Source organism: Rattus norvegicus, chromosome 6, assembly GCF_036323735.1.
Source record: "Rattus norvegicus strain BN/NHsdMcwi chromosome 6, GRCr8, whole genome shotgun sequence".
NCBI lineage: Eukaryota > Metazoa > Chordata > Mammalia > Rodentia > Muridae > Rattus > Rattus norvegicus.
The window spans coordinates 70,825,708-70,847,763 of record NC_086024.1 but is presented as its reverse complement, the minus strand read 5'-3'; the positions used below and the strand labels follow the sequence as shown (position 1 = coordinate 70,847,763).

At 36.9% G+C, this 22,056-nt stretch overlaps 1 long non-coding RNA gene across 4 annotated transcripts in view; it reads left to right on the top strand.

Annotated features, from left to right (window-relative positions):
* LOC102556158 (uncharacterized) overlaps window positions 1–22,056 on the top strand; it is a 99,669-nt gene that overhangs the window by 13,388 nt on the left and 64,225 nt on the right. For 2 of the 4 annotated variants that reach the window (XR_005505919.2, XR_005505921.2), the window contains exon 3: window positions 14,631–14,872. The exons of the other annotated variants lie outside the window; for them this stretch is intronic. This is a non-coding gene — a long non-coding RNA (uncharacterized LOC102556158). The remainder of the gene's footprint in view (window positions 1–14,630; window positions 14,873–22,056) is intronic. 4 annotated transcript variants of the gene reach the window in all.

Genomic DNA, 22,056 nt, shown 5'->3' with positions numbered 1-22,056 from the left:
TACTATATTCAAAATCTTATAATATAAGAGTAGATAGTAGCCTCACCAATGTAGTTTTTTCTTTACAGCATAAAGAGACCAGGAGACCATTACAGGAAACAAAAACTGGACAAAATTCCCATATCAATGCAAGGTGGGGTGACAAAACAAGAAAAACAGAACATATCCATTTCACAGTGAAGCTAACAGAAAAATAAATACTATCAAAAATACATAAACAAATTTAAGACAGAGTATAAGCAACACAAACACAATAATGAAACTACATTAAATTAAACTCTTCAGAAGACTGACAAACACATGAGATCAGGAAAAGAACCAAATATAATGAATTATATAAGCTAAGGAACTCTGAGATGAACAGGGGAAAAACAAATTATTCAAATTACCAGTAGAGAAAAGAACAAAATATAGAGATCTAAATTAGATGTTAAACATTAAATTAATAATACTGAGTGTAGGTGTTATGTATGGTGTTATGTATTCTCTAAACATAAACTAAGAGCTGGATCAGTTGTAATATTTGCAGCGTACACACACACACACATACACACACACACACACACACACACACACACCCATGAACACATGCAGATTGCTGCTTGTAGGACTCTAGTTTTGTGAACAAAACAATGCACGTACTGAAAATAAAAAGAGAGGAAATGTCATTAATAGTGAATGAAATCCAAGAAGAAGCAGAAGTTGGTGCAGTTGTTCCAAGATACATATAAGTAAATTCTCACCAAAAATGAATATAGAGAAATAAATTAGGTGTCCTCATGAAGACTAAGAAAAATTCTACCAAGAAGATGCAATGATTGAAATATGTGTACCAAATTTATCAATACTCAACTTTATTAAACAAAGACTACAGGATTCAAATAGATAAATTTCTTCATTATAATCACAGTGAATGATTTCTGCCTCAGATTATTATTGATAAATAAGTAATCTAGATCAATTGGACTTAACTAGTCATTTAAAAATATCTTTCCCAATGGTGACAGAATAGACATTAATTTCTCAAAAACATGAAACATTTTCTAAAATAGATCATATTTAAAACAAAAATCAAAAAGAATTTATTTTTATATCTTTCGTAAGTATGAAAGAATGAAAACAAGGATCAATAATCAGAAAAAATATAAAAAGTTTGCAAGCACCTCATAGTTATTGAATATATTTTGGAGTATTAAGGAGTTGTTGAAGAAATCAGGACACTCAAATTTCCTGGAATCAAATCTAAATGAAGAATGAAACTCTTAAAATCATAAGAGAGACATGCATAACTATAAGCATCCATAAAAGAAAAATATCAATGCAAATAGTTTTTCTAAATATGTTGTTATGAATCTCAAAGCCTTAAAAAACAAGAATAATGCAAATTTTAAAATTCAAAACAAATGAAAATGACCAGAGAAACAATAATGGTATAAAGACAGAAGACAAAAATGCAACAAAGAAGACTAATTAGATCAAAGCTTAGTCAAGTAGATGATGCTTTGATAATATAAAACTGAAGAATCTTCCTCAGACTAATATAATAGAAGAGAAAGAAGAACATATTATAACATAGATGTGCAGAAAATCACTGAGAATTATTTTAAGACATGTGCTTATAAATTGGCAACTCTTGAGAACATGGAACAATTTCTAGAAAAGTATGATCCAACTTTTTTTAAATGTTAAAAACCTAAATTGATCCACGGAAATAAATGAAACTGAATCTTAATTTTAAGTTTCCTAACCAAGAAAATGACAGAGCCTTATGACATAAGAGTTCATTTATTTTAAAGAAGAATTGATAGCAATGTTCCTGTACCTATTTCATGATGGAGCAGAAAACACTTGTAAATGTTTCTAAAGCCAGAGTTAAGTGATGACAAAATATCCTAAGGACATATATACTCTGTGTTGTGCATTGTCCTGATGATCATTACATCAGAATTCTGATATTAATTTTATTCTGCTTCCTCGAAAGAGGTTGCTCCAGGAATAGTCCACCATATACTCAGATCTTGTTTGAAACTTCTCCCCATTTTAATTGGTCAATAAAGGCTAGAGCCTGTGGTTAGGAAGTAGAGAGGGAATATGGGACAGGAGGTTAGAAATTAGGGGCAGGGAGAGAGGCAGAAGAGGACAAGAGAGGAATTAGGGAGGAAAGAAGAGGAGTAGGAAGCCAGGATTGACCAGAACCACATGGTCAAGAGAAATCACCAGTGGCATGGGGTCTTACAACTGGGGAATAAGCTATAATAGTGTTAAATTTGCCTAATCTAGGCTTATAGCTTATAATTATAATAACTGGATTGTATGTTTTTATATGGATTTATTGGGGTTGAAATTCCAGCAGCTGTGCTGGATAAATTTATATCAACTTGTCATAAGCTAGAGTTAACAGAAAGGAGAAAATGTCAATTGAGAAAATACTTCCATAAGATCCAGCTACATTGGATCATCACTGTTGAGAACATCATCCACGTAGATCATTTAAAGTAGAAAGGTTAGGCTTGTGCCTGCATGGATCTTCCATCCCTTCATTCTAGTCTGAATTGTTTAAGAGAATAATTTAGTTGCAATATATTTTTTCAAAAGAAAAACTGGAAGAAGCATCTAGGAAGATGACTCATCAGTAAAGAATACTTGCTGATCTTTCAGAGTACTCAAGTTCAGTTCCCAGCCTTCACAAATCGCATTTCACAACCACCTGTAATTCCAGTTCTAGGAAAACTGATTTCCTCCTCTGGCCCTTATGCACATAAAACCTTTCCATCTTCTGAAATCTTCTTTGATTTCTTTCTTCAGAGACTTGAAGTTCTTGTCATACAGATCTTTACTTGCTTGATTTGAGTCACAACAATATATTTTATATTTTTCTTGATTATTTTGAAAGGTTTCATTTTCCTATTTCTTTCTCAACCTGCTTGACCTTTGAGTAGAGGAAAGCTATTAATTGGTTTCAGTTAATTTTATATACATCCACTTTGCTGAATGTGTTTATCAGGATTAGGAGTTCTTTGGTGGAATTTTGGGTTCAGTTAAGTACACTATCATATTATCTGCAAATGGTGATATTTTGACTTCTTCCTTTCCAATTCATTTTCCTTGACATTTCCTTTTTGTTGTTGTTGTCTAATTGCTTACAAGCCTGCAAAAGTACTCAGGAAATCAGTCTGGCAATTCCTGAGAAAAAGTGAACAAATTACTATCTGAGGTTCGAGCTATACCACTGCTGGGCAAATAGCCCAAAGATACTGCAACATGTAAACAGGACACATGCTCCACTATGCTTATAGCAGCCTTATTTATAAAAGCCAGAAGCTGAAAAGAACACAGGTGCTCTTCAACAGAGGAATGGATACAGAAAATGTGGTACATTTACACAATGGAATACTACTAAGCTATTAAAAACCATGACTTCATGAAATTCTCAGGCATATGGATAGAAATATAAAATATCCATCCTTAGTAATGTGAACCAGTCACAAAAGGACACTCATAGTATGCAATGACTGATAAGTGTATATTATCCCCAAAACTCAGAATACCCAAGAGATAATTCACAGATCATGTGAAGCTCAAGAAGAAGGAAGACCAAAGTGTAGCTGCTTCAGTCCTTCTTAGAAGGGAGAACAAAACACTCAGGTAGAGGGTTTGGAGGGACTTGAGAGGCAGAGAAGAAGGGGAGGGGGGAAAGTGGTACAAGATTAGGTATGGGAGGAGACAAGAATGATACACATAGGGTCAGGAATTTGAACGAGGTTTGTAGCAATGGGGGATGGGGGGTACTGATGATAGCAACCAGCAAGTTTCAGATGCCAGGGAAGCAAAAGTTTCGCAGGACCCAATGGGGCTGTGTATTTACATTTCCAATATTATACTCTTTCCCAGTTTCTCCTGTGCAAACCCCTTATCCCATTCCCCCTTTCCCTGCTTCTATAAGAGTGCTCTTCCACCTACTCATCCACTCCAAACTCACCGACCTGCCATCCACCTACACAGGGGAATCAAGTCTTCAGGGGACCAAAGGACTCTCCTACCACTGATGCCTGGCAAGGCCATCCTCTGCTGCATATCATGGAGCCGTGGATCCCTCCATTTGAATTCCTTGGTTGATGGTTTAGTCCCTGGCAGCTCTGAGGTTTCCAGTTAGTTGATACTGTTATTCTTCCTAATGGGGTTGCAAACCCCTTCAACTCCTTCATTCCTTTTTCTAACTCCTCCATTGGGGTTCTTATGCTCAGTCTAATGGTTGGCTATGAGCATCAACCTCTATTTGTCCAGACCTGGCAAAGCATCTCTAGGGACAGTTATATCAGGCTCCTGAAAGCAAGCATTTCTTGGCATCTGCAATAGTGTCTTGGTTTGGTGTTTGTATAAGGGATGGATACCCAGGTAGGGCAGTCTCTGGATAGCCTTTGGTTTAGTCTCTGCTCCAAACTTTGCCTTTTTATTTCCCTTAGACAAGAGAAATTCTGGGTTAAAATTTTGGAGATGAGAGGGTGGCCCCTAACTCAACTGGGGGCCTTGCCTAACCTATGGATATGGTCTCTTCAGGTTCTCACTTCACTTTCTTTGGTAAGGCCCCCAGTTGAGTTAGGGGTTTGCACAGGAGAAACTGGGAAAGGGTATAATATTGGAAATGTAAATATACAAAATATCTAATTAAAAAATGAAAAGAAAACTTCCTAAATAATAATTGACATTGCATGGCCCTACTCATTCTGGGTGAGGCCATTGCTGGCTGGTAGTCCTAGGTTCTATAAGAAGAAGACTGAACAAGGAATCATTAGAAAGTCAGTAAACATCACCCCTTAATAGGTACTCCTTAGCCTCCAAGTTCCTGTTTGTGTGTTCCTGGACTAATTAATTTTGATGATAGTTACATGGAATTATGAATGAAATAAGTGGTTTCCTCTCCTAGTTACTGTTTCATCACAGAAGAGTAACCCTAAAACAGAATCCATAATATAATTACATGATGATAAAAATTGCTTAACATAAAGACCTTAAATAAGAATTTTTTTCAAATAAAATTTAAAAAGTGAAGTGAAATCTTGTTTAACCATATGTAAATTAAAAAAATAAAGCACATGAAATTATCCAAGGATAAAAGCTTAATGATGATCCTAATGTTTGGGAAAAAATAAAAATACCTTAGGACTGTAGCTCATATTCTTTCAATAATCCAGCATGCTGAAATCTAATAAAATGTGTTCTATGATAGGTCTGGGTCCTAGTTACTCGATGAAAAAAACACAAAGAAATTTTTCTCTAAAGTGAAAAAGGAGGAGGGGCATAATTCTTAATGACACTATTCATTTTCTCTGATTTAATATGGCATTTAAAGCAATAAAGGATGAGAGACGTATAAAAGAAAACATGAAGAATGGAATAAGTCAAAATATTCTTGTATACAAATGATATGAATACTTCCAAAATGTGATACTCCCAAACCCTTCTTGTGTTGTAAGAAGAGTTAGCAAGTTAAAAGGTCAATATTAAGCCATTCTCTTTTTAACACTCAGTAACAAGAAAATAACTCTGTAATAAAGGCCAGGAAAAAACTCTACTATTAAACCTCATCAAGACAGCAATGCATCAAATCTATAAAACACCAAAGAAAAGTGTGAAAAAATACATTAAATGATTGAAAAATTATCTTTATGTAAAATTATATTTATGTATAAGATAAAATAATATTGGTAAAATATTATTTCAGTCTAAAGAAATCTATATATTTTAAAAAGACTTAATTTTACAATACATTCTTATTACAACTATGCCTTTGATGCCATATGATTGTCTTAATTTCTAGTAAGTATCGATGAGATTATATTGAATATTATTGCACACTTTAATAAAGAGTTTGGATGATTTTCTTTGAGTTACATAGTGACTTCTTCATTTTAAATTAGCCTCAGAAAATCCTTAAACAAAGAGTTTGAGGTTAGATTTTCTTTTAATATTTGATTGATATTTATTTAGAATGAATACAAATGAATTTGACAGAAATAACTTGTGATTTAAAGCAATATAATCATAACAAAATTATACCATAAAATTTTGTAAATACCATAAATTACATAAAGTTGCTTGAGTTAATATTTCAATAATAATGATCTAATTCTTTTAATGCTGTCAAGTTATTTAGCTGTAGAAAGAGTTCCAGATATGTAATTAGACTGTCAATAATATCAGTAGGTCTTTTAATACTAGATAAAATACAAAATTCCAGTATATCTATGATATAGTAAGTCAATAATATTTAAAGAGATTCAAGTCAATATAAAACATTTAAAAGTATAATAATGTAAATGAATTTGGGAAATAATTGTTAAGGATGAATATTACATTTAGCAAAGATCTAATGGAAGAGCCACGTAAGTCCTTTAGTCCCAGACCTGAACTTAAAGAACTTTGTTTTTCGTATTGCTCGATTATGATATTCTGTATCACTGAGTATTGGAAGTATGTAATTAGCTTCTTAAAAAAGATTAACAATGATTATATTCAGGAAATTGTCTTGAATCTCAGGAGGTAATTTGGACTTTTGAGTTTTAAACAATGTTTAAAAATGTTAAATAATATGGGGATATTGGCATTTGAACAATTTTCATTTTGCATTATAAAATGACCATGAGTCTATGGAGAGCTGAGAGTGGAATATGGTAGTTTCTGAACTATTTTATGGACTCAGGCATTTGAAGTCCTGGTCTCTTGTCAGGTAGTGCTCCTGTTTGGGGAGCATTAGGTGATGTACCCTTACAGTAAGAAATGTGTCAATTGAAGTTCGCTTTAAGAGTACAAATCTTCGCCTCTCTATTCCCTGCCAAGGGTATTCTTGTTCCCCTTTTAAAGAAGGAGTGAAGCATTCACATTTTGATCATCCGTCCTGAGTTTCATGTGTTCTAGGCATCTAGGGTAATTCAAGCATTTGGGCTAATAGCCACTTATCAATGAGTGCATACTGTGTGTGTTTCTCTGTGATTGGGTTACACAGAGACAGAAGGAACACCCATTCAGAGCCTGCCCCACATGTGGCCCATACATATACAGCCACCCAATTAGACAAGATGGATGAAGCAAAGAAGTGCAGGCAGATAGGAACCGCATGCAGATCTCTCCTGAAAGACACAGCAAGAATACAACAAATACAGAGGAGAATGCCAGCAGCAAACCACTGAACTGAGAAAAGGACCCCCGTTGAAGGAATCAGAGAAAGAACTGGAAGAGCTTGAAGGGGCTCAAGACCCCATATGAACAACAATGCCAAGCAACCAGAGCTTCCAGGGACAAAGCCACTACCTAAAGACTATACATGAACTGACCCTGGACTCTGACCTCATAAGTAGAATTGAATATCCTAGTAAGATCATCAGTGTAAGGGGAAGCCCTGGGTCCTGCTAAGACTGAATGTGATTGTTGGGGGGAGGGCGGCAATGGGGGGAGGTGGGGAGGGGAACACCCATAAAGAAGGGGAGGGGGAGGGATTAGGGGGATGTTTGCCCGGAAACCGGGAAAGGGAATAACACTCGAAATGTAAATAAGAAATACTCAAGTTAATAAAAAAAAAGAAAAAACAAAAGAAAAAATTTTAAAAATAAAATAAAGTTGTGGGCAAGACAAAAAAAAAAGAGTACAAATCTTCATCCAACTATCAGTACTTTTACTTCATGATTGTGGCTTAGAATGTGAGTTCTGTTCCTTCTATGAGGCCAGCTGTTTGCTGTCCATATTTCCTGCCATGATGGACTCTAACTCCTGTGGAACAGAAAGCTAAAACTAACTTTTTTTCTCCCCTGAGTTGTTTTTGACCATAGGGTTTTTATCACAACTACAGAAAAATAACAAAGATAATATATAAGTAAGATCATGTATTCTCTCTGCCTCTGCCTCCTTCTATAAACACACATGAGCAAACACACACACACACACACACACACACACTTATATTTGTAATAGAATATATGCTATATAGAAATATATGAACTATATACATATAGTCCATATATAATATATTTGGATATATACATATGTCTGTGTATGTGTACATATATATATATATATATACAATTTTAATTGTTCTAATAGTGAATAGAATCAATAAACATGGATGAGTAAGATTTAAAGTCTTCTGAGTACATGCAAGGTGATGTTGGAGCATTCAGTTTTACATGTGAAATTTATGTCATACCTCCCTATGCTAAGTGTTAGGTACCATCATAGATGAGGGAACAAAAGACAATGATAGTCACAGACTTGGGAGGAATTCTGAAAAACAACGTGTCCTCAGTACATGACAAATTCATGGTTCCCAGAAACTGACAGTAGGTGTGATTGTCTGCACAAACTTTGTGGAAGAGCAAGCTAGTTCACAATCCTGCATAGATCGTATGAGGTTCACAAGTCCATATATATCTAACTGATAAACTATTGGTACTGAAAGCTGCAGAGAAAGAGTATCAGTCCTCTCCCCCAAGGGTATCCTTTAATCATTTTTCTGAACTTCAGCTTACAATCATGTATCCATCTACATGCTGACAGCAGTAACAGTACTCAGTTGGTTAAAAAATGGACACAACAGTGGGGCAGATTACAATGAGAGTTAAGTCCACCAATAGCTTTGTCATAGATAGAGGCAAATGCTCGCATCCAAATATTAGACTGAGAATGAGGTCCGCAATGGAGGAATTAAAAAAGTGATTTAGAAAAAGCAGAAGGGGTTTGCAACCCCACAGGAAGAACAACAATATTAACCAACAAGACCCCTCAGAGTTCCCAGGGACTAAACCACCAACCAAAGAGTACACATGGAGGCATCCAGGGCTCCAGCTGCATATGTAGCAGAGGAAGACATTGTCTGGAGAGGCCCTTGGTCCTGTGAAAGTTCGATGCCTCAGTGTGGGCAGAATGCCAAGGCGGACAGGCAGGATGGAGTCGGTGGGAGGGTTGGGGAGTACCCTTATACAAGCATGTGGGATTGGATAGGGGGTTTCCAGAGGGCAAACTGGGAAAGATGATAACATTTGAAGTACAAATAAAGTAAGTATCCAATTTAAAAAATAAACAAACGTAAGAGAAGAATGGGAGAAAGAAATCTGCAGGCAGAGAGCCCCTGGGCAGCACCCCACGAGCGAACCTGAGCCTCGGGACCACAGGTAAGACCAAATTTTCTGCTGCAAGAAAGCTGCCTGGTGAGCTTGGGACACACAGAAGCAGAATTTCTCTAGGACCAGGCACGTTCTGTGTTTACCGGAAGTCCCACACCCGCGGATCCCGGCCCGCAGCAGCTCTCTGCTCCCAGACCCGGTGAGAGAGAGACCCAACCGCCTGGTCAGGTGGGCACTCCTGAGGCTGCAGAGCGGAAGAGACCACCAACACTGCTCACCCCTGCCCACGTCCCTGGCCCAAGAGGAAACTGTATAAGGCCTCTGGGCTCCCGTGGGGGAGGGCCCAGGAGCGGCAGGACCCCTGCCAGAGACACCTCCGGACCCTGAAGGAAACAGACCGGATAAACAGTTCTCTGCACCCAAATCCCGTGGGAGAGAGAGCTAAACCTTCAGAGAGGCGGACAAGCCTGGGAAACCAGAAGAGACTGCTCCCTGCACACACATCTCGGACGCCAGAGGAAAAAGCCAAAGACCATCTGGAACCCTGGTGCACTGAAGCTCCCGGAAGGGGCGGCACAGGTCTTCCTGGTTGCTGCCGCTGCAGAGAGCCCCTGGGCAGCACCCCACGAGCGAACCTGAGCCTTGGGACCACAGGTAAGACCAAATTTTCTGCTGCAAGAAAGCTGCCTGGTGAGCTTGGGACACACGGAAGCAGAATTTCTCTAGGACCAGGCACGTTCTGTGTTTACCGGAAGTCCCACACCCGCGGATCCCGGCCCGCAGCAGCTCTCTGCTCCCAGACCCGTGAGAGAGAGACCCAACCACCTGGTCAGGTGGGCACTCCTGAGGCTGCAGAGCGGAAGAGACCACCAACACTGCTCACCCCTGCCCACATCCCTGGCCCAAGAGGAAACTGTATAAGGCCTCTGGGCTCCCGTGGGGGAGCGGCAGGACCCCTGCCAGAGACACCGCCGGACCCTGAAGGAAACAGACCGGAAAAACAGTTCTCTGCACCCAAATCCCGTGGGAGGGAGAGCTAAACCTTCAGAGAGGCAGACAAGCCTGGGAAACCAGAAGAGACTGCTCCCTGCACACACATCTCGGACGCCAGAGGAAAAAGCCAAAGACCATCTGGAACCCTGGTGCACTGAAGCTCCCGGAAGGGGCGACACAGGTCTTCCTGGTTGCTGCCGCTGCAGAGAGCCCCTGGGCAGCACCCCACGAGCAAACCTGAGCCTCGGGACCACAGGTAAGACCAAATTTTCTGCTGCAAGAAAGCTGCCTGGTGAACTCAAGACACAGGCCCACAGGAACAGCTGAAGACCTGTAGAGAGGAAAAACTACACGCCCGAAAGCAGAACACTCTGTCCCCATAACTGACTGAAAGAGAGGAAAACAGGTCTACAGCACTCCTGACACACAGGCTTATAGGACAGTCTAGCCACTGTCAGAAATAGCAGAACAAAGTAACACTAGAGATAATCTGATGGCGAGAGGCAAGCGCAGGAACCCAAGCAACAGAAACCAAGACTACATGCCATCATCGGAGCCCAATTCTCCCACCAAAATAAACATGGAATATCCAAACACACCAGAAAAGCAAGATCTAGTTTCAAAATCATATTTGATCATGATGCTGGAGGACTTCAAGAAAGACATGAACACACTTAGGGAAGCACAGGAAAACATTAATAAACAAGTAAAAGCCTACAGAGAAGAATCGCAAAAATCCCTGAAAGAATTCCAGGAAAACACAATCAAACAGTTGAAGGAATTAAAAATGGAAATAGAAGCAATCAAGAAAGAACACATGGAAACAACCCTGGATATTGAAAACCAAAAGAAGAGACAAGGAGCTGTAGATACAAGCTTCACCAACAGAATACAAGAGATGGAAGAGAGAATCTCAGGAGCAGAAGATTCCATAGAAATCATTGACTCAACTGTCAAAGATAATGTAAAGCGGAAAAAGCTACTGGTCCAAAACATACAGGAAATCCAGGACTCAATGAGAAGATCAAACCTAAGGATAATAGGTATAGAAGAGAGTGAAGACTCCCAGCTCAAAGGACCAGTAAATATCTTCAACAAAATCATAGAAGAAAACTTCCCTAACCTAAAAAAAGAGATACCCATAGACATACAAGAAGCCTACAGAACTCCAAATAGATTGGACCAGAAAAGAAACACCTCCCGTCACATAATTGTCAAAACACCAAACGCACAAAATAAAGAAAGAATATTAAAAGCAGTAAGGGAAAAAGGTCAAGTAACATATAAAGGGAGACCTATCAGAATCACACCAGACTTCTCGCCAGAAACTATGAAGGCCAGAAGATCCTGGACTGATGTCATACAGACCCTAAGAGAACACAAATGCCAGCCCAGGTTACTGTATCCAGCAAAACTCTCATTTAACATTGATGGAGAAACCAAGATATTCCATGACAAAACCAAATTTACACAATATCTTTCTACAAATCCAGCACTACAAAGGATAATAAATGGTAAAGCCCAACATAAGGAGGCAAGCTATACCCTAGAAGAAGCAAGAAACTAATCGTCTTGGCAACAAAACAAAGAGAATGAAAGCACACAAACATAACCTCACATCCAAATATGAATATAACGGGAAGCAATAATCACTATTCCTTAATATCTCTCAATATCAATGGCCTCAACTCCCCAATAAAAAGACATAGATTAACAAACTGGATACGCAACGAGGACCCTGCATTCTGCTGCCTACAGGAAACACACCTCAGAGACAAAGACAGACACTACCTCAGAGTGAAAGGCTGGAAAACAACTTTCCAAGCAAAGGGTCAGAAGAAGCAAGCTGGAGTAGCCATTCTAATATCAAATAAAATCAATTTCCAACTAAAAGTCATCAAAAAAGATAAGGAAGGACACTTCATATTCATCAAAGGAAAAATCCACCAAGATGAACTCTCAATCCTAAATATCTATGCCCCAAATACAAGGGCACCTACATACGTAAAAGAAACCTTATTAAGCTCAAAACACACATTGCACCTCACACAATAATAGTGGGAGATTTTAACACCCCACTCTCATCAATGGACAGATCATGGAAACAGAAATTAAACAGTGATGTAGACAGACTAAGAGAAGTCATGAGCCAAATGGTCTTAACGGATATTTATAGAACATTCTATCCTAAAGCAAAAGGATATACCTTCTTCTCAGTTCTTCATGGTACTTTCTCCAAAATTGACCATATAATTGGTCAAAAAACGGGCCTCAACAGGTACAGAAAGATAGAAATAATCCCATGCGTGCTATCGGACCACCACGGCCTAAAACTGGTCTTCAATAACAAGAAGGGAAGAATGCCCACATATACGTGGAAATTGAACAATGCTCTACTCAATGATAACCTGGTCAAGGAAGAAATAAAGAAAGAAATTAAAAACTTTTTAGAATTTAATGAAAATGAAGATACAACATACTCAAACTTATGGGACACAATGAAAGCTGTGCTAAGAGGAAAACTCATAGCGCTGAGTGCCTGCAGAAAGAAACAGGAAAGAGCATATGTCAGCAGCTTGACAGCACACCTAAAAGCTCTAGAACAAAAAGAAGCAAATACACCCAGGAGGAGTAGAAGGCAGGAAATAATCCAACTCAGAGCTGAAATCAACCAAGTAGAAACAAAAAGGACCATAGAAAGAATCAACAGAACCAAAAGTGGGTTCTTTGAGAAAATCAACAAGATAGATAAACCCTTAGCCAGACTAACGAGAAGACACAGAGAGTGTGTCCAAATTAACAAAATCAGAAATGAAAAGGGAGACATAACTACAGATTCAGAGGAAATTCAAAAAATCATCACATCTTACTATAAAAACCTATATTCAACAAAATTTGAAAATCTTCAGGAAATGGACAATTTCCTAGACAGATACCAGGTATCGAAGTTAAATCAGGAACAGATAAACCAGTTAAACAACCCCATAACTCCTAAGGAAATAGAAGCAGTCATTAAAGGTCTCCCAACCAAAAAGAGCCCAGGTCCAGACGGGTTTAGTGCAGAATTCTATCAAACCTTCATAGAAGACCTCATACCAATATTATCCAAACTATTCCACAAAATTGAAACAGATGGAGCCCTACCGAATTCCTTCTACGAAGCCAAAATTACTCTTATACCTAAACCACACAAAGACACAACAAAGAAAGAGAACTTCAGACCAATTTCCCTTATGAATATCGACGCAAAAATACTCAATAAAATTCTGGCAAACCGAATATACCCAAAAGATGCCTCAACATATAAAAGTGACACGTGCTCCACTATGTTCATCGCAGCCTTATTTATAATAGCCAGAAGCTGGAAAGAACCCAGATGCCCTTCAACAGAGGAATGGATACAGAAAATGTGGTACATCTACACAATGGAATATTACTCAGCTATCAAAAACAACGAGTTTATGAAATTCGTAGGCAAATGGTTGGAACTGGAAAATATCATCCTGAGTGAGCTAACCCAATCACAGAAAGACATACATGGTATGCACTCATTGATAAGTGGCTATTAGCCCAAATGCTTGAATTACCCTAGATCCCTAGAACAAACGAAACTCAAGACGAATGTTCAAAATGTGAATGCTTCACTCCTTCTTTAAATGAGGAAAAAGAATACCCTTGGCAGGGAAGGGAGAGGCAAAGATTAAAACAGACACAGAAGGAACACCCATTCAGAGCCTGCCCCACATGTGGCCCATACATATACAGCCACCCAATTAGACAAGATGGATGAAGCAAAGAAGTGCAGACCGACAGGAGCCGGATGTAGATCGTTCCTGAGAGACACAGCCAGAATACAGCAAATATAGAGGCGAATGCCAGCAGCAAACCACTGAACTGAGAATAGGTCCCCTATTGAAGGAATCAGAGAAAGAACTGGAAGAGCTTGAAGGGGCTCGAGACCCCAAAAGTACAACAATGCCAAGCAACCAGAGCTTCCAGGGACTAAGCCACTACCTAAAGACTATACATGGACTGACCCTGGACTCTGACCCCATAGGTAGCAATGAATATCCTAGTAAGAGCACCAGTGGAAGGGGAAGCCCTGGGTCCTGCTAAGACTGAACCCCCAGTGAACTAGTCTATGGGGGGAGGGCGGCAATGGGGGGAGGGTTGGGAGGGGAACACCCATAAGGAAGGGGAGGGGGGAGGGGGATGTTTGCCCGGAAACCGGGAAAGGGAATAACACTCGAAATGTATATAAGAAATACTCAAGTTAATAAATAAATAAATAAATAAATAAATAAATAAATATTTGGTGGTTAAAAAAAATAAAAAAAAATAAAAAAAAGAAATCTGCAAAGAAATAAATTTTTTAAAAAATGCAATTTTAAAACTATTTTTCAAAACAAAAAACGAGTAATAAGGCAAAGGAAACATGATAATTTCTTTCTAAGGAAGTATCTGAAAAGTCTATTTATTTGAAATAAGAGGGTGCATTTTAAAGTTATATTTGTGCTATTGCAGCCATTATCGGAGATCATCAATTAAAGCTCTATCTTGGTCTTGGGCCTCAACAAGGACCACAAGGCAACTACGAATATCATCAAACAAAGGCACAGGCAGTGCCATGGTCATCCCACCAAGCACACCAAGATGTTATGGGAAATGATCCAGGAGATGCACGGTTTCCTGTGAGTGGTATGCCATGGTGTCTAAGAACATGAAGAGGAGAACCCAAATGCACCATGGAAGAGAAGAAGGAGGAGGTGAGAAACATGCTGGGAGCCATGAGGAAGGCTACAGTTCAAAAACACTGATGCCTTCTTCCCCAATAAACTTTAATGCTGGGGAAAAAAGTTACATTCTTACATTCCATTGAAGAATCAGAACTATCATATGAGTAGTTTTAGACAGATATTTGGTTTGATTAAGACTGGATTTCCAGGATAGTTTTTTTTTAATGGGATTTAACATGGAACAAATAAGTCTAAGAGCCAAGTACATTTAGTAGCTTAAGAAGTCTTTGTCTTTTATAGAGAAAGAATAGAGAGTGCATTGGAAAGTGTTTAAGAGTATGGAGTAGTGATTACAAAGATTGAAATGCTCATCCAGAACTTCCAATGAAGGTTGCTTCTTTTATTTTGGTTAGCAGTTTGGAGAAACATGGATTAGTATTTCCAAATATTTTTGTTCCAAACTGGTTTAGGGTATCCACTCAAATTATTTGGATCTACTACTAGGTAACAAAATAGCAGCATAAATACCTCATTTCCTCCACTCTCATTATTCTTTTCAAATGTTCTTCAAGCTACCATCCTCTGAGGAAGCTAAATATGAATGTGAAACAATTTGGAATATGTTGTATCTTAAGAGCCAGAAATAAAATTTCATTATGAAAATTTAAAATGATAGAGGAAAACTTGACAGCAATATAAGATTGGTCGGCAAATCTGTGTATGTTTCAATAAAGAGAACGTAAAACGTAAGGGGATATTTAAAATTTCATTGATTTGGTATAATTTATGATGGCCCAAACTTCTTAAGTACGAAGAGTACTTAACATCTGACAAAGAACCACCTTGGCCAAATTGATCTAGAAATGTGTCATGAAAAATTATCTCTTCATACTATATCAGACATTCTCTCCCTTTTCCTTAATGATATGAGAACTCTATAGTGAGATCAGAAGACAAGTGTGATTGGTAAGGGACATATTTGTCGTGACCATGCTACTGTGAGCAATGCCTCTTAGTCAAGCACAGTGCTGATCTAATGTTGGAGTAGTTGGAGACTAAAGGTTGAGATGCCAAGAACAATCAGAAATACAAAGGCCACAACAGACAGGAAATATCACGGAGATATGCACATAATAATGGGAAACATATGAGGGTCTTTCCTTTTCAACATCCACAATCAATTGATGTTTATCAGTACACTAGTTCACTTTTGGTTTCTACAGCTACATGTCTAGGATAAAGTACTTAAAAATACATTATGTTTGCTTCATAGTTTTGAAATCTAAAAGTTCAAGACAAAGTGTCCCCTTCTGTTGGGATTCCAATGAGGGCCTCATGTAGAGTGCATCTAAAGGCAGAGACTCATCAGAAGTAACCACGATTTCAAACAGGAAGAAAGATTCAAGGGTGAAGTTTGACTCCATGCTACTAAGGAATCGTTCTTGATTTTATCCAAAGGGGATGTTGCCACCAATGTGGTTGCACCTTCTAAAGGTTTCACCGAGTCTCAGTATCATGAAGATGAAAGACAACATTCCAGGATGGAACTCTTGATAGAATACATTCAAATTCCATCTAAACCATAACAGGAAGAATGGAACTACAGAAAGTTCAGTGAGAGTAAGAGAAAAAAAATATCACCATGCCTTAAAAATTCCAATAGAAGCCACAATGTTGATGTGAAACAAAGTGACAGAACAGGGAATTTGTCAAGTATATTTTTTTGTGAGTCTGCCCGTCCTCTGTAGAAATATTTGTGACTACTCAGTTAACTGTTAAGAACAGGAGTGTCTCCTGTCATTTTGAGAAACACTAAGGAAATAAGAAGCAAGAAGGAAATAACAGAAAATGGAAAGGAAATAGGAGTAACTCAGTAGGATAAGTGTTAAATGAATTTTGGAGAAAGGACATCATAAGTGCTTATTTGAAGTGATCAGACTATCATAATACTCATCCTTCTCAACTGGAGGACAAACAATCTGGCAGGTGATCCAACCTGACTTATTTATTTGTGATGTTACTCAATATACTAGGCATAAGATAAGGAGGCTCCTTTAAATTGTAACAGTCCTGTAGATAAAACAGTAAATAATTTATTTCAATTTTTCATACAAAAAGTCCCTATGGCAATGGGTATTAAACAAATAACAATAATCTAATAACAAATGTGACCTCCTGAAGGTCATGGTCCTAACATTCAGTAATGGATAATTCAGCAAAATTAATTACTTCAGTTTCTTCACTGTTCAATATTATCTTGAAATATGTTCAATAAAGCTATGATTTATAATGAATTACTGAACAAAGTCATTCTCAAATGTACAAAAAACCATTTGACTCTCAGAATAAGATATAGCCATAAAAATTATATATTATGGGGATTTAGTTCAGTGGTAGAGTGCTTGCCTAATAAGCGCAAGGCCCTGGGTTCTGTCCCCAGCTCCGAAAAAATGAAAAGAAAAAAAATGATATATTATAATAATGATAAAGTAAGTTTGTTCTTATTTAACCCCATTTATTGACCTGAAATTTGCCAAAAACTTTATGAAGTTGTTTTATCTTCCTCCTCCAAAACATATGCTACTATGTATACCTCAAATTTTCTCATTTCTCAACTATTTATTTCTCCTGGAAAAGATGCAATCATAACCAAAGAGGAGAAAACTTTCTAGAGTAGGCATGTAGGCATGTGTTAGAGATTGTATTATATCCACTCCCAAAATGATGAAATGGAAACTTAATCCCTACCATTTCAGAATATGGTCGTCATTGAAAATATGGACTTGGGAGGCAATTAAGCACAGATAAAGCTTTAAAAATAAACTTTAGTTCAATATCATTCTGGAATAAGCAGTCTGACAACAAAGGGAGTGAAAGAGGAAGGATGTCAATGGTGGATGGAAGTCAGGATAGCTCTTAAAGGCTATTAGATCCAGTTTATATTCCCATACTCTAAGCCCACATAGTGGGTGGACAAGTAAACAGTAGTTTATGGAAGTATACATAGCATCCAGCAGATTCTTAAGGCAAACGACCCATTGATTTGGCCATTTCTCTTTGTCATTCTATTTCAGGGGACAAGTAAAGTCATGCTTTAAGCAAATCACTAAATAAATCAATAAATCAGTATCTAGTAACTCATTGTTGTTACTTTATTCTATTATTATATATGTAGTGCTCTGGAAAGGGGAAATTTAAAGACTGAGTTAGACTTGAATATAAAAAGATACAGAGAAAAGATTGCCAGGAAAGAAATCTGTATAATACTACTCATTCAGTGCTCTGATGACTAATTCTGCTAGTCATGCTTATTGACATCTGGCTTCTAAAACTGTGAAACAATACCGTCCTGGTTTTAAGGCACTCAATTTGCGACATATGTTACAGCAGCCCTAGAGAACTCACCCAGGCTAGCCGTGTGTGTGTGTATGTGTGTGTGTGTATTATATATAATATATTTTATATATATATATATATATATATATCATGTATATATATACATATATATGTATGTGACATGTGAACACTCACAATAATGCAAAGCAAAGCTTTAATAATTGAAAATTCCTGATGTAGTGATGAAAATCAGTATTAATACTCACACTGATTAAACACACCATACTTGGCACTCAATGTCTTCTAAGTTTGACTCCTAAAATTATAGCTTAATAAATTTTAATTTTCTTCTGTTTTTCAGTTATAAACAAAGAAATAACCCCATAGAAGCCAGGTCATCTTGTTGAAACTAAGCAAATAGCAAATGAAACAATAGTTTTAAATTTGCATATGGATTCTCATATCTTATTTTTACTTCTCCTTATACTAAGGGATGGAATACTGATTCTCCAATAAGGATATATTTCAAAGAGACATTAGATGTTCAGAAAATAGCTTCTCAGGTAGTACCATCCATATTCAGGTGAACTATCAAAATTTTGCCTTCTGCATTTTTGTTATGGATTTTAGTGTTTATATTAGGTTATTAAAGGTTTAATACTTTCTGTGGTAAACAAATATAAAAGCCAAACTAAAAGTAATTCTGAATATAACCAAGATTTTTCAATATTATTAAGTCTCATACTTCTAAGATTGTTTGATTATACTGTCAGGAGTTCTCTCACTAGAAAAAAAAAAGACTCAAATTCAGGTAACTCAAATAGTTGGGCAATTTTTATAACTTATAACAAAGACATTTAGGTAGAGTGGCTTGGAATAAGTAGTGTAATGAAATATTCTAATTAATAAGTGCCCAAGAACATTTCTTCTTTATAGTTTCCAGCACCTATTTTTATTTCCAATTTGTTGTTACTGTTTCAGTTTAAAAGAATAAAGTCTATCAAAACATGTTTCGTAGCAGAAAAATTACTGTGGTGGTAGAAGACAAAGACACTGCAAGAATTTATCAAATACCTTAACAACAGGCCCAGAGTTAATATGGTGGCACAATTTATGCTTTACATTTATCCAGAAAGAGTAATTTATTTTTATTTATTTACTCACACTAGTACTTCTATCACAACATGATTTACAATAATAAATATTTAGATTCAACAGTTGAGTGGTTAAAGAAAGCATAATGAAGTATGATTTAGCCTTAAGAACAACAACAAAAACAAAAAAAAGACACTCTTGTCACATGTGACATAAAATTGAATCTAGAAGACATAGTGCTTCTTAATATAAGCAAAAATACAATGAACACAGGGATTTGTATAGAATCAAAACAATAAATTACAGAATAGAGGGGGAAACAATGGGGAATTTTGTTGAAGGATAAATGTTGTAATTACGTAAAACATGTTAATTCTGTGGAACAAATTAGAGAATGGCCATAATGGTTGCTAATGCCTGTTTCTATGCTAGGAATCAAAGAATGGAATGCATGTTTCCAATATATCTCAAGATATGATAGCAAGAGAAAATGATGAGTATAGCAATTAATTTGACTTAGAGTATCATTTTGCACTATGAGTGATTATACTTATTACAATGAAAAAATTATATATATATATATATGTATATGTGTGTGTTTGAGAATTAAACACTACATATATAAATGCTCTATTATTCAACCATACTTTAAGGAGTTTGAAAATAATTAAAAAATAATTTAATTATAAATCATATTTAAATATCAGAAAAATTGGCTCACACATACATTTACCTGTATTCTATAGTCTATTATTATTATTATTATTATTATTATTATTATTATTGTAAATGTCCTATTTAAATCAAAGTGTTATCATGTAGTTACATTCTAATTTCCAAATTTAAATGTTTATTTGGTATAGAGTATAAATCTTATTCATAAAGCATTTAAATTTAAGGTATTGAATGAATACTCTGTTAGCACCATATCAAAGGAACAGCATTTCTAAATGACCAGGGGATAGAATTGTTTAAACATTTAATCATATAATTTATTTTCCATCTTGATTAAAAATTAATTATAATTTTGCATTTCTGAGACCACAGCTAAATCATGAGATGAAGAGTTACATAATTAGTATCTCAACTTTGAAACTTCCACTACAACTGAACTGATAATTGTGGATTCTTTACTTATAAAGAATAATGAATTTATTTATCAGCTTTCTGTTACTATCACAAAACACCAGTCATAATTATATGAAGTTTTAAGATTAGATTTGGTTCACAGACTTTGAGGTTACAATGTGTGATAAATTAGCTACACTGCTTTGAGAAAGAATAGGACAGCATTTCATGCTACAACTGTATGTTGAAGCAAATGTGTTCATATCCAGGAAGTAAAAGAAAGAAATGGGAGATGATTGATTATGTAATCTTTGGAAAAAGAGCCTTTATTATCTAAAGACTGTGGCCTAGGGGTTCTGGAATTTTCTCATGTCATTACTATGCAGACCAAACCAAAGATTTAACACAAGATCCTCTGGAAAAGTTGAAATAAAAACTTTAGTGAGACTTCTACCACATCACTTTAAATTGCACCAGGCAGCAGATATGTAAATAACACTAACACTTTCACCGCAATTAACTATACTCACAGTTGATTCAACAACTGTATTGACAACATGGAGAATCCAGGCAGTATGTTGTCAAAAACTTTGGTACTGCCCAGATGTCCCTCAACAGAGGAATGGATACAGAAAATGTACATTTACACAATGGAGTACTACTCAGTTATTAAAATCAATATCTTCATGGAATTTGCAGGAAAATGAATGGAACTAGAAAACATCCTGAATAAGGTAACCCAATCACAAAGTACACACATAATATGTACTCAGAAATAAGTGTATAATAGCCCAAAAGCTTGAAATAGCCAAGATACAATTTACAGACCACATGAAGCCCCAAAAGAAGATAGACCAAAATGTGGATGCTTTTTTCTTTAGAAAAGGAAACAAAATACTCACAGGAGAAAATAAGGAGGAAAAGTGGGGAGCAGAGATGGAAGAAAGGACTATCCAGAGACTACCACACATGGAAATCCATCCCACTTGCAGTTACCAGAATCAGTCACTCTTGGGGTTGCCAAGAGGTGTATACTGACAGGAGCCTGATACAGCTGTCACTTGAAACTCTATGCCAGAACCTGTCAAATACTGAGACAGAGGCTTGTGGTCAACCATTGCACTGAAAATGGCATCCCCAGAAAAGGAGGTAGAAAAAGGACTGAGGTAGCTGAGATGGTTGGTAAGCCCATAGGAAGTACAACAATAGCAACCACCCAGATACCAAAGAGTTCCCAGGGACTAAACCACCAACCAAGAAGTAGACAGGGAGCAACCCATGGCTCCAGCTGCATATGTAGAAGAAGATGGGCCTTGTTGGGCATCAATGGGAGGAGAGGCCCTTGGTCCTGTGAAGGCTCGATGCCAAAGTATATGGGAATGCCAAGGTGAGGAGGCAAGATGGAGTGGGTGGGTGGGTTGGGAATCACCTTCATGGAGGAAGGGGGTGGAGGGGATAGGATAGGGTGTTTCTGGAGGGAAGAAAATATTTGAAATGTAGATAAAAATATACAATAAAAAAGTTAAAAAAAAAGAACAAAACTGAAAAGTCAACTCTTGTATCTCCAGAAACCAGGAACCATTGTAGTTCAAAAATATAACACAGGAAAATTTAACACAGAAACTAACTAGGGAGACTTTTTTTTAATTGAAAAAGGAAACTTTTTTTTAGAAACATAGGTACAAACATACTTATTTTCACGAAACTGAATCTTC